Below are 13505 nucleotides of genomic sequence, written 5' to 3' on the forward strand. Positions count from 1 at the left end.
CGATTCAAGCGATTGTAGTACTCATACAATCTGAGGACATGCTCAACGATTGAGCTTTTCTCCTTAGTGTGTAGGCTTAAGAAACTTGTCAAAGGTCTCATACCTCTTGACGTGGGCACTAGCCTGAAATCCCAATTTCAGTCCTTGGAACATCTCATATGTTCTGTGATGTTTCAAAAACGTCTTTGGTGCCTCAATTGTAAACCATTTAGCATTACGCACTGAACTATCATGTAGTCATCAAAACGTGTATGTCAGATGTTCGCAACATCCACAATCGACGTTCGAGGGTCAGCTCACTGAGCGGTGCATTAAGGACATAATCCTTCTGCGCAGAAATGAGGACAATCCTCTGTTTACGGACCCAGTCTGCATAATTGCTACTATCAACTTTCAACTAAATTTTCTCTAGGAAGATATCTAAAACAGTAGAACTAAAGCGTAAGCTACGACATAATTTGCAAAGTCCTTTTGACTATGTTCATGATAATTAAGTTCATCTGATTATTTAATGAACTTCCACTTAAATAGACATCCCTCTAGTCATCTAAGTGATACATGATCCGAGTCAACTAGGCCGTGTCCGATCATCACGTGAGACGGACTAGTCATCATCGGTGAACATCTTCATGTTGATCGTATCTTCTATACGAATCATGTTCAACCTTTCGGTCTTCCGCGTTCCGAGGCCATGTCTGTACATGCTAGGCTCGTCAAGTCAACCTAAGTGTATTGCGTGTGTAAATCTGGCTTACACCCGTTGTATTCGAACGTTAGAATCTATCATACCCGATCATCACGTGGTGCTTCGAAAAAACGAACCTTTGCAACGGTGCACAGTTAGGGGGAACACTTTTCTTGAAATTAATGCGAGGGATCATCTTATTTTAGCTACCGTCGTTCTAAGCAAATAAGATGTAAAACATGATAAACATCACATGCAATCAAATAGTGACATGATATGGCCAATATCATTTTGCTCCTTTTGATCTCCATCTTCGGGGCGCCATGATCATCATCGTCGCCAGCATGACACCATGATCTCCATCATCATGATCTCCATCGTCGTGTCTTCATGAAGTTGTCTCGTCATCTATTACTTCTACTACTATGGCTAACGGTTTAGCAATAAAGTAAAGTAAATACATGACGTTTATGTTGACACGCAGGTCATAAATAAATTAAGACAACTCCTATGGCTCCTTCTGGTTGTCATACTCATCGACATGCAAGTCGTGATTCCTATTACAAGAACATGATCAATCTCATACATCACATATATCATTCATCACATCCTTTTGGCCATATCACATCACACGACATATGCTGCAAAAACAAGTTAGAGGTCCTCTAATTATTGTTGCAAATTTTTACGTGGCTGCTATAGGTTTCTTAGCAAGAACGTTTCTTACCTACGCAAAACCCACAACGTGATATGCCAATTTCTATTTACCCTTCATAAGGACCCTTTTCATCGAATCTGATCCGACTAAAGTGGGAGAGACAGACACCCGCTAGCCACCTTATGCAACTAGTGCATGTCAGTCGGTGGAACCTGTCTCACGTAAGTGTACGTGTAAGGTCGGTCCGGGCCGCTTCATCCCATGATGCCGCCGAATCAAGATAAGACTAGTAACAACAAGTAAATTAACAAAATCGACGCCCACAACTACTTTGTGTTCTACTCGTGCATAGAAACTACGCATAGACCTAGCTCATGATGCCACTATTGGGGAACGTAGCAGAATTTTAAAATTTTCTACGCATCAGCAAGATCAATCTATGGAGTTATCTAGCAACGGGAGAGAGGAGTGCATCTACATACCCTTGTAGATCGCGAGCGGAAGCGTTCAAGAGAACGGGGTTGATGGAGTCGTACTCGTCGTGATCCAAATCACCGAAGACCGAGCGCCGAACGGACGGCACCTCCGCGTTCAACACACGTACGGTTGGGGAAGACGTCTCCTCCTTCTTGATCCATCAAGGGGGAAGGAGAGGTTGATGGAGATCCAGCAGCACGATAGCGTGGTGGTGAAAGCAGCGGGGATCTCGGCAGGGCTTCGCCAAGCTCAGCGAGAGGGAGAGGTGTTACGAGGGGAGAGGGAGGCGCCAGGGGCTAGGGTGTGGCTCCCATGCGCCTCCCCACTATATATAGGGGTGGAGGGGGATGGTTTCTTGCCCTCCAAGTCCATTGGGGCGTTGGCAAAGCTGGGGGAAAGAAATCCCATCATTTCCCTTCCCCACCGATTGTTATCCCCCTTTTTAGGGATCTTAATCTTATCCCTTCGGGATATGATCTTATTCCTTCTAAGGGGGGATCTTGGTGTGCCTTGACCAGGGGTGTGGGGCCTTGCCCCCACTACCCACGTTCATGTGGGTCCACCATGCAGGTGGGCCCCACTTCGGAACCTTCTAGAACCTTCCCGGTACAATACCGAAAAATCCCGAACATTTTCCGGTGGCCAAAATAGGACTTCCCATATATAAATCTTTACCTCCGGACCATTCCGGAACTCCTCGTGATGTCCGGGATCTCATCCGGGACTCCGAAAAACTTTCGAGTTACCGCATACTAATATCTCTACAACCCTAGCGTCACCGAACCTTAAGTGTGTAGACCCTACGGGTTCGGGAGACATGCAGACATGACCGAGACGACTCTCCGGTCAATAACCAACAGCGGGATCTGGATACCCATGTTGGCTCCCACATGTTCCACGATGATCTCATCGGATGAACCATGATGTCGAGGATTCAATCAATCCCATATTCAATTCCCTTTGTCCAGCGGTATTGTACTTGCCCGAGATTCGATCGTCGGTATCCGATACCTTGTTCATCTTGTTACCGGCAAGTCTCTTTACTCGTTCCGTAACACATCATCCCGTGATCAACTCCTTGGTCACATTGTGCACATTATGATGATGTCCTACCAAGTGGGCCTAGAGATACCTCTCCGTCACACGGAGTGACATATCCCAGTCTCGATTCATGCCAACCCAACAGACACTTTAGGAGATACCCATAGTGCACCTTTATAGCCACCCAGTTACGTTGTGACGTTTGGCACACCCAAAGCATTCCTACGGTATCCGGGAGTTGCACAATCTCATGGTCTAAGGAAATGTTACTTGACATTTCTAAAAGCTTTAGCATACGAACTACACGATCTTGTGCTAGGCTTAGGATTGGGTCCTGTCCATGACATCATTCTCCTAATGATGTGATCCTATTATCAACGACATCCAATGTCCATGGTCAGGAAACCGTAACCATCTATTGATCAACGAGCTAGTTAACTAGAGGCTTACTAAGGACATGGTGTTGTCTATGTATCCACACATGTATCTGAGTTTCCTATCAATACAATTCTAGCATGGATAATAAACGATTATCATGAACAAGGAAATATAATAATAACCAATTTATTATTGCCTCTAGGGCATATTTCCAACACCCCCTCCAAAGCGAAATAAGTTAAGCCCAAGCCCATAACTCAAAAATGACTTCTTTACATCTTTATGGCTTATTTTGACAATAAGCCCTGAAAAGGCGGAATCGAACTGGCCCTTAACCTGCAATTCAATTGTGCATGCAATGATTAATCCCTCCTGCCTGCTATAGTGTACATTTACGCATCATCATACATGGCATAACCTAATACATGTGCATTCCATTGTAGAATCTGGAATATGCAATGTTTATGTTAGTTCATACGTTGCACATGATATTTAAATGCCCCTTAAATCTGGTCAGTCAATTGATGGTCTTTTTTTCTTGATATGTAAGATTTGCTCACACATCTGTTCAATTGTTGTTTGCATCAGCCAGCCATACTAGGGCTGTTTGCTTTGATTACTTGTTGTTCTTGACCTAACACTCTAATAGAGCTTGTCAACGATTTAAACACTAAGGGCTGCTGTAGTGGGGCCTTGTCTAACTCATAGGTGACATAAAGGTTTGGCTGTACACTAAAGTAGGCTCTCCAAGAGTACCTGGAGATCCAGTTCGAAGGTATGCCTAATTTTTACATAGTGCAGACATAGTAAATGCTCATTTCATTGTGAGCAAGTGCAAGAGATGTGGCATGTTTCATTATGTGGTATTGTTTTGTTATAATATCATCCTTTTGTGTTGTTCACATATTGGAAAGTATGCATATTTATCTTCCAAGGAGACGAGTAACTAGTTTGTGTGACCTTGCAGAGGGGGTGCAATGAAGATAAGATTGAGGATTTCCAAGTACAAGATGTTAGGAAGGAGCCTTGCAAGAGAAGTAGGAGCCGCGCTGAGCCTGTTCAACCAGTTAAGGTAAGTCACTATATCCAACTCAACAGTTCAATTCCTTGTTTGTTCACGCATAGTTAATTTGCTCTTTTCAATTGCTTTATTTGTCCTCAGTTAATGAGATGCCCAAACAATGATGCCTTATGTTGGGTACTTGTATAACTATTAGTTGACATAATTAAAGGCCTTACCATTTAATTACTCTGGTGAAGCGTGCTTGAAGCTTTGAAGTCTATTAACCAACTATTATTGCATGAGGCTCACAATCTAGTTTATACTAGGCTAATGATTGCATAGTTTTGCTTGCTATAGTAGGTTTGTATGAATCCCTCTGCTGTTCATTATGCTCCCTAAGACTTTAATTGAGCTACAGAATGGCCAACTGCTTGCTTACTTATACACAACGTGCTGTCCAAATTTGTAACTTGTCTGTGTTTTGAATTGGGCCCCAACATCATGCTCCTCTAGTGAGCTAAGAGAGATTTCTGTATGCAGGCTGCACAGACTACCTTTTTTATAATTTTTAAAATATCACCTGCTTATGCTTCATGACGTGTAACATTATTGTTAGTCATGTTTTGCCATGTACAAAATAGTCTGTCTTGCTCGCTTCACTGTTGTAACTATATTTTTGCCCTAGTCATGTGTACTTACAGAAACATTTTAGGATGAAGTGACATCAACACAAAGATCTGCGAGTAGTGCGGCATGGCCGTTACCGAATGATTATGGATTGGAATTGGAATGTGCTGATGTTCTCGAGCATCAACTAGAGGTGGCAAGACAACGTGTACATGATTCTCAACGTACAATCAACAAGTTGAGACTGGACATGCAGGTATTAGATGCAGGAGTCAAAAAATGAAACAAGACACTAAGGTAACCACGAAGGAATTGGAGATTTTGTAGACTGAAATTTGTGCTATCTGAATCCGGCCAATCCTTTTTTTGAACTTATTATAGTTCAAATGGTAAGTTCTGTTGATGCGTGTCCATGATTTATGAGCTTTATTTGTCTAGTGTATATAATTTGCTGTTTGTGTACGCTTTATAATCACTGGTGCCGAACTATAATGCCCAGTGGGTATATTCGGCTGTAATTTCTTTATTGTATAGTGTAGGGTTATTCTATGTTTCTATGCTTTTTATTGTATAGTGTATGTTTTTTAGAGGCGATAGTATAGAGTAGGATATTTGTTGAATATGCTATATTGTTGAAATGGGGGCCAACACGCCCAAACATTTCCTGGACGCCATACAAATGAACAAACATGTGTAGTCAAAGTGGGCCGTAATTGGGCTAGTCAAAATAATATTAAGTGGATCCCAAATGGGCCCATCGTAACAACGGCTCTTAGCAGGCCGTCAACAGGTCTAAAGCTCGATAGGGCCGTATAAATGGAAATGGCCTGTCGGCCTTTAGCGGGCCAAAATAAATCTCAATTTTGTCTCGGCCCTTTTACTTGACGGGCTAGTAAGAGGCTGAAAGTGTTATGGGCCATAGGAGGCCCAATTTGCAAACTAGGCTTTTAACAGGCCGAAAGTCGTGTTGGGCTGAAATGATGCCATGCGGAACATGGGCCCCTAATGGACCTAAAGTCAAAGGCCCAACTGTTGTGCGGGCCCTTAACAGGCCGAGAGACAAAATGGGCTAAGAGTTGGCCCATCTACCGAATGGGCCGAGGACATGCCTAAAGTCACAGCGGGCTAGAATTGGCCCAACTGCAGAATGGGCTAAGAAAAGGCCGAAAGACGTTCCGGGCCGTTAGCTGGAACTGACGATGGGCTGCTAACAGGCCACAAGAAGCTCGGGTTGCAATTGGGCCCAAAAACGTAGCGGGCCGTTAACGGGCTTAAACTAACGATGGGCTGGAAATTGTCGAATCTAGAATGGGCCTTTGATTGGCTGATTTTGTGTAACTTATATGGGTCGTACTTGTAAATGGGCCAGACTCAAGTAGGCCGCTAATGGGCCGGCCCTCTTATTTTGACAGGCCCGACCTTTTCACTGGAATGGGCCTCTGTTGGGCCGTGCCACGTGTCGACGTATCATAGGCGCCTCCTGTCCAATTAGTGGATGACATCTGTCCGAACGTTGAGCCGACACGTGTTTCCTCAGGCCAATGAGAATTTTACACGTGGAAAATTCCTATCGGTCCGGGTTGTTAACGGGTTATCGGATCCAAAACAGGACCCGATAGCTTAACGGCGTCCCGTTACGGTGGATGCCACGTGTCGGTCACCCTTGACGAAAGCACTTCTATGACGCGTGATTTATCGTCATGGAAGTGGACACTTCCGTGATGATAATTTTCGTAGTGTCATGGAACACTTCTATGACAGCACATGTATGACTATCCTGATTCTATCATAAATTTGTCATGGATGTACATGCATGACAGAAAATGTGACCTACTGTGACAAACACGTATCATCACAGAAGTGTCTTTTTTCTTGTAGTGGGCAGGTGTGTCATTGTGCCGAGGAGGTGTACGAAGACGGGTACTTCACGAGGAAGGTCATAGGCGTTGGGCGCCTTGTCGCTGCGTGGAGGTGGGCCGATAAGCTCCAGTGTGCCACCGATGTGGAGCTCCAGTGGGCGCCCAACAAAATGGCAAAATCGTTCGCGCGCGTCCGCCAACAAGAGACAAACCGGTACGTCAAGCGTTGCGAGGCGGAGGAGGCGGAGTACTGCCTCCGCACTGGGAAGACGCCGTGCACCGGGGAGCTGCTGGCGAGGGGCTGCCGGAATACTGGCCCTAGGAGGGATTATTAGTTTTAGTATTGTTCGTTTTCAATTTTATGCATTGTACCTAGTAGATAAGTATCATCACGTATATGTGATGATATTATATATATATTCTGTGATGAAGTAATGAACAATTAATATATATATATATATTATGAATTCCATTTTCTATCTGTTTTTGTATACTAATTTGAATCTAGCTGTTATCATCCACATATACAAAATGGAAAGCGTATATACACACATTGAAACAGAACATATAAGAACGGAAAACAGAGTATACACATTGAAACAGAGGAATAAACAAAGCAATACTATGATGTCTGTGAATACATAGATATCCATGTCGAAACGACTCAACAAAATAAAACGCGTCCATGAGACCATGACCATCAGCCCTTGCCTACGGTAGCTCTTGGCTCTGCCTGAACTCGTGGAGGCGTTCGTCCAAGCGGTCGACACGCTCGCGGTACATCTGGAGCGCGATCTCGAGCTCCAAGTTGGCTATTTCATCGGAGATCACCAGCTCGACGATGCGATGGCCATGTTCCTCTACTGCGCCCAGGTGGACACCTGGGCCAAGGAGGCGGTCGAGCCTACAGACCAGCACGTTGGCATCCAGCGGGCCGCGGACAAGGCGAACGGCGGCACCATGCGAACGGCGTGGTGGGTGTCCGGTGCAAGTACGGCGCGGCCGGCCTCTGGTGCAAGTACGGCGGTGAGGTCCTCTGCCCACTCCTGGCGAGGAATGGGGGTACTGACGGGACGTGTACCCAGTTGTGACGCCGTGTCGATAGCAGGAAAGCGCTGATGGATCCGCTCTTGCTATGCGGCGCGCCGCGCCTCTCGCTCTGCGGTGCTCCAACGGTCTCGTCGTGCGGCGAGCCGCAGCCTATCGGCACGGACGCGCCCAGCTTGCTCTGCGGCGCGCCATCGATCATGTTGTGTGGCGAGCTGCAGCTTGTCGGTGCTGACATGCCTATATTGATCCGCCACGCTCAAGCGCCATGTGCCAATGGTATTCTCAACCCTGGCAATGACGCGCATCACGACATCGTCCATCGCGTTGCCGGGGAGCGCCTCGGCCTTGAAGGGCCATGGCGCCTGCTCGTTTTCCTCGTCGGCGAGGTTGATGGCAGAGGCGGCGCTTTGGTGGGTTGGCATGCTTGGAAGAGGTGGATATGCTACAGGATGCGCTTGTGGCCTCGTTGCGTCGCGCGCCGCCTAGGTTTATGCGCAATATCACTGGGTGGCGGGAAACATGTGAGGAAATGGCGGGAAACGGTGGCGTGTTCATAAAACGCCATCAATTAATGGAAACTGAGCATAGAAGGAACATAGAGCTAGCACAAGAAGTAGATGATGATCAGATGAACACGGACCACACCAGGGAACCCGTCGGTGATGAATTCATCAATCGCAAACGGTTGAATACTAGCAAGCGTTTGCCCACAACACACACGGCTTATTCCATCACAAACAGGTCGGATGGATCAACTGTATGCCTGTCGGTGTACAAAAAGAGGGGTACACTTTTTGTACCCCTATAACTGTGCACGGGCAGTCTGAGCCACTGGCATCACCACACCAAGCACGGCAAGGGAGGTGATCCAAAGTAAGAGCGAAGCTTAAGAGAAGCAGAACGACGCCAAGACCAAGACCACAAAGAGCAAAGGGGACGAAGCGGACTTCCCCTGCAAGATCCTTGCCGGGAGGTAGTTTTAGCAAACCCGGCAAGACCCTTGCCGTGGAAACTCGCCCCACACCTACGGAGCAAATCACCCTTGAGTCCACCGCCCCCATGGGGCGAGGATTTGGGAGACATCCCCGTGGTGACATGCAGATCTTTGTGAAGACATTCAAGATCAGACACGCACTATAGAAGATGATGACCCTTGGCGGGATCCCAACCGAGGAAGACCACAAGGCCCCCGGCAAGCGCCTTGCCGGGGATGACAACAGGCGCCTCGGCAAGACCCTTGCCGGGGCCCCGGCAAGGCCCTTACCGAGGGCGTCTACAGGCCACCATCGGGCCCACGCCAACCAAACCTCCACCGCCGTTCGCATGCATCTGCCGACCCAACCAGCTGGGCAGGCACCTGCGTGGCGGCATGCAGATCTTCGTGGAGACCCACCACTGCGCCACCTCAGTTGCCTGCCTAAATACATGGCATCGCAGGCACCGCTGGCCAGGGCGGGTGTCGACACAAGGAGCGGCGACGGACGAGACAGGTGTCTCCCCCGTCCCCGATAAAGCAAGGACACCTAAGCAAGATGCATTAAATGTGCCTTGTCATGTAATGCGAGGGATAACCTCGCATCACTGTACCCTTTCCACCTCCTGTGTGCCACTGTGGCAACCCCTTTTTCCTATAAAAGGAGGCCCGAGGCGACTAGGAGAAGGATTCGGCTTTTTGGAGCTCCTCACGCCCCATAGCTAGCTCAAGAACACAGATAAACAATCCACCAAAGCAGGAGTAGGGTTTTACGCATCCTCGCGGCCCGAACCTAGGTAAACGAACCATGTGCTATCTGTTTGATCCGCTCTTCTCACGACCCCGCGCCCCGCAACCGTAGTAGGGATTCTTGTGATCTCATAGGTGTCGTTCCCACCGACATCTTTGGCATGCCAGGTAGGGGGTGCAGTCGTGAGAATCGGCTTTAGCAGTTAGCCCGGCACTCCTTCATCTTCGTGATCCTTGAAGAAGGAAGGAGGCCAAAAGATCGACACTTGAGCGATTGCAAACAGAAGCTAAGTTGCACTGAACCCTTATTTGTACTACCCTTCTTATTTGAGGTTATTCCCCCCGGAGATGTCACGCCTTTGTATGAGAAACCTGAACGCCAGGGGGCTCTCCCACGACCGGCAACGCCCTTGCCCTGTTTCGAGTCCGCTCAACAGCTCAAGCGGCTGCGTCGAGAATGGCAGAGTAGCCTTCCGCGATCAACAACGCCCTCGAGTCTGACTCGAGTCAAGCTCGATAGTTCGAGTGGCCGTGTTTAGAACGGAAAGGTGGCTCGTCCAAGAGCACGCGTACCCGGCAGGCCATGGGGATCCGTCCCCAAAACGCCACTAGGGGCTTCCGCACCGGCGAGCCTACTCAATCGACGTGGGGCGCGCATACAAAGAGGAATTGAACGGGAAAATAACATGCATGAAAATTAAGAGTACTTCAAAGTTATATTACATCACATCATTGCTGCGGTTCTAACTAAAGATAAAATTTGTCTTGGTCGGGAACCCACAGCGGCGAAGAAGAACGGGATGCCTAATCCCGGCGCTGGCCTTCCACCCTCTTGATTTCGTCGATGCAGTTGGTGATGGGCTTGATGCGCTCCTTGAGCACCGTGAGGTCAGTACCATCCGGCAAGCTATTCATCGCGGCCGCGAAGTCAAGGTCGGGATTCCAGTACGCCATCTTGGTGAGGACCTTGGTCACGACCCTCCGGCAAAGTTGCCGGGCCTCCTCGGCCAGCGTGGCCGTCCTGTTGGAATGAAGATAGGCCAAGGCTCCGAGGACGCCCTCAAAGAACCGGGTCAGCTTGGCGTTGACGGTCCCGCTGCGCCCGGGGGCGTACCTCACATTTGGCATCCCCATGGTGGCCAATTGCGAGGTGACCCTGCCGGCGACGACCTCCAGATGGCTGATCCACCTGTTCTTGCCCGCCACATATTCCTGGTGGGAGGCGGCCTCGTTTTCCCGCAGCTGCTTCTCCTCCTCCAGGCTCCTGGTCAAGGTCTCCTCCCGAGCCCTGCTCTCCGACAACATCTTCTCGAGATCCTCCAGCTTCAGCTTGAGGTCTCTGATGGAGTTCTGCGCTTCGGAGAGCTCCCCAGTCCTGCTGATGACCGCTCCTTGCGCCTCTACCAAGGCGCGGTTGAGCGTGCTCTTCTCGCTGGACAGCTTGAGGGCCTACTCCTTCAGCTCGTCCCGCTCTGCTTCCAGCTCCTTCACCTTGCCGACATGGGCCAGAGCTTGGGCATCGAGTGCCTCTTTGTGCCTCTGCTCTAGCTCATGAGTCCGTCGCGCGACAAGGGCCTCGAGCTCCTCATCCTTGCCGTGGAGCGTTGCGGCAAGCTTCGCCTCACGCATGGAGAGGTCCTCTTCCTGGGAATCCAAGGCGGCTTGATGCTGGTTCCGGGCGGCCTCGGCCGCGGCAGCCAAGTTCGCCGCCTTTTCCTGGGCCTTCTCGATGTCAGCCATCTTCATGGTGAGCTCCACATAGCGCTTGGCCAATTCCTCCTGAAAGGCCCTCTGCTCCTCGCGGGTCTGGTGGAACCAGGTCTGCGTCTCAGCAACGCGCGCCTTGAAGTCCACCTCCGCGTTGTCCACCGTTGCCATCCTGGACTCGACCTTGTCCAGGCGGGCATGGTAGAGCACTTGGAGCTTCCGGAAATTGGCCTCCATGGCACGGAAAAGCTGCTCTTCTGGAGAACCGTCGCCGCCAACGCCCGGCTCATCGACCACCTCAAGCCCGGTGGTGGCAAGCACCTCGCTGTCAAAAACTTCCCCTTCGGCGGGCGCTCGGCTTGACGCCCCTGGAAGATGGACGAAAAGATCGTCGCCCACCTTCAGATATCTACCGGGGCCCGAGGTTGAGGAGGAGGGAGGCTGATCATCCACCACCTCTTCCTCGGCGGAGGCCTTGCCGGCTTCCCCGGCAGGTCCACCGCTGGCGCCCTCGGCAGAAGCCTCGCCGGTCACCTTGGCGGCCCCCGCAGCGGCGTCCTTGGCAGCACCCTTGGCGGCCTCGTCAGCGGCGGCCTCGTCAGCGTCCTTGGCGGCCTCCTCGGCGGCAATCCTGTCGGCCTCCGCCGCGGCCTCCTTAACAATATCTCCAACAACAGTGTCCACGTCCTCCATGTCTGTTGAAGGAGGGCCTGGGCAGCAATGGGAGCAATGAAGCCAAGAAAAGAATAAGGGGAAAACAGAGACGAAGGACAGGCAACTCACCAGTGCCAGGCTGTGAAGCAGAAGTCCCCTCCCCGCCAGCATTTGGCGCCGTGGCAGAGTCACCAGCGCCCAAGTTCCCCTCTTCCTCCATGGGTGTGGGCTCCGTGCCTGATGCCCTTGCCGGGGACGCCCCTCGCGGCGGCGTAGTCGATGGAGGTGGTGTGTTGGGAGTAGCCCTCTATGGCTCCTCCTGCTGCCGCTCCCCTCCTGCAAACCCGGCAAGGTCAACATCATAGCGTCGAGCGCCTACCACATGTCGAGTAAGAGGAGGGTGACGAACTTACGCTGGGGGCTGTGCCGGGGGCTGCTGTCCGGGCTGCTCAGCACCACCAATGGCGTCTTTGGAGCTCCAGCCGGGGACTGACTGCTCGCCGAGGTCCTCGCCCTCTTCACCCTCTGGGACAACGTCTCTGCATCCCTACAAAAGCAAAAATGGATCAAGATAAGTGACCCAATTCAGGGGAATGGAAATGACAGTAAGGAACGGAGTACTTACTCGTCATCCGTCTCCTCCTCTTCCACCAGTTTCCTTTTCCTCTCTGGGCTGAGAGGTCCAAGATCAAAAGGGAGCTCCACATCATCATCCGAGTCAACATCTGCTGGAGGAGGCGAAGAAGGCGGGGTTTGTGCGCGACTAGATGAGGAAGGGACTGTTGCCCTCTTCTTCTCAGCGGCCTTCGTTAGCCTCTTCGCTGCCGTGGCCCTCGTGTGGCGCCCGGACCCCTCCAGGGTCAATTGAGGCCGCGAAGCCCTGCCAGGCCGGACCGGCTCGCCGGAGCCAGACCGCCGCAGGACTCGCCCTCTTCCCCTGACTGGCGTCGAATCCGCCGCCACGTCCTCCCCCTCCGACGACTCGTCGGCCGCGTCCTCGACAAGCAGAGCTCCAGTGTTGGCGCTTCTGACCTCCTCGGTGGCCGCAGCCCACAGGGTGAGCTTCTCCTCCTCTGCAGCTGTTGCGGCCTTGTCCTCCACGCCCCCGGCACTGCCGGCCTCCATGGCAAGCTGTGCCTCCCTCGCCCTGGTGGCGATGTAGTCCAGCTCTGCCTGGGTGGTGTCCATGACAAGCCACCGCTCGGTGTCAGCATTGACGTATACCTCGATCAAGGTGTCAAAGAATTGCTGCACATCTGCGTCCGTCAGCTCCTTCCAGCTCGGGACAGGGCCGTGCGCATTGCAGCCCGGCATCATAGCGATGATCTCAGACCGGCGTGAGTTATTGCACAACGGGACCACCCCCGCTGGCAACTTGAAGAACGGCCCCTTGACGGCCTTGCCGACCTTTGCGGCAGCCATCGCGGCCTTGCCAGTCCGTTCGACCTCGCCGTCACGACCCACATCAAGCTGGAAAAGCCGCTGGCAGAAGTGGGCATGCGCCATCACCGTGAAGTTGTGGTCGAGGCCAGGGCGGAGCCGCATAATGTCAGCCAGGTTCATAAAAAGCTAGGCTGGCCTCCCCTTATTATGCAACGGGGCGATCCGGCAGTGAATGAAGTCCGCCCCGATCATCTCAAGGG

This window comes from Triticum urartu, chromosome 6A (assembly GCF_056163025.1).
Source record: "Triticum urartu cultivar PI428250 chromosome 6A, HENAU_Tu73, whole genome shotgun sequence".
Lineage (NCBI taxonomy): Eukaryota > Viridiplantae > Streptophyta > Magnoliopsida > Poales > Poaceae > Triticum > Triticum urartu.